The sequence below is a fragment of the Chrysochloris asiatica genome, unplaced genomic scaffold (assembly GCF_000296735.1).
Source record: "Chrysochloris asiatica unplaced genomic scaffold, ChrAsi1.0 scaffold00161, whole genome shotgun sequence".
NCBI lineage: Eukaryota > Metazoa > Chordata > Mammalia > Afrosoricida > Chrysochloridae > Chrysochloris > Chrysochloris asiatica.
The window spans coordinates 2,975,529-2,976,637 of NW_006408679.1; positions in this window are offsets into that span (position 1 = coordinate 2,975,529).

The window sequence follows — 1,109 nt, forward strand, 5'->3', positions numbered from 1 at the left end:
AACACCATAACTCAAAAGCATCAATTCTTCTATGGTCTTCCTTATTCACTGTCCAGCTTTCGCATGCATATGAGGTTATTTAAAATACCATGGTTTGGGTCAGGCGCACCTTAGTCCTCAAGCTGACATCTTTGCTCTTCAACACTTTAAAAAGGTCTTGTGCTTCCTCAGAAGGTTGAGAATAGAAATACCTTATGATCTAGCAATTCCTCTACTTGGTATTTACTTGGAGCCACAACACGAGAAGATATATGCACACGAGTGTTCATAGTAGCACTATTTACAATAGCAAAAAGATGGAGGCAGCCAAAGTGTCCATCAACTGAAGAATGGATAAACAAACTGTGGTACATACACACAATGGAATACTATGTTACCTTGAAAAATAACAAGGAAGCTGTGAGCCACCGCTTAACATGACAAACCTTGAGGACATTATGTTGAGTGAAATTAGTCAGTCACAAAAGGAGAAATACTGCATAGGACCACTACTGTAAAAGATTTAAGAAAATGAACCCATACTAAAAAGAGGTGGATTCTTTGCTGGTTGCTGGGATGTGGGAGTGGGGTGAGGGGAGGGAGGGGAAGGTGGAGTACAGGGCAGGGAATAGACAGGATCGTTTGGGTGCTGGGGAGGGGGTCAATATACAAGGGAGAGGGGAATAAAAGGTTTGCATGGGCTAAGTGGAACAGAGGTAAATAATGATGCATGCACAACCTTGGAACAACAGGGCTCTGGATACAGAGATTGAGCCATGGTTGGAATGGGGAAAAAGGGGGAAATAATGTTAAGATGCTTGACTGTCTTCTGAATCTTGGTTTTCCTTGTATTATATTATAAAATAGACACTGGAGGGGGAGAGAAAGGAATAGCCAGAAACATCATCATAGAAAAGCTTGTAAGTTCGTCTTCTGCCTATAACTGATTGGAATGCCTAAAATGGGGCTATATCATGCCCAGTGAAGGAGGCTTCCTGTGGAGCCTCTGCATTACATAAGAGTATAGGTGGGAGCCTGAACCACATCCAGATCTTCAGAGATGGGAAATTCCCACTTGAAAGGACAAGCAGACCAGCCTGGAGTGGCTAGAAGAACAGAAGATACTTCTT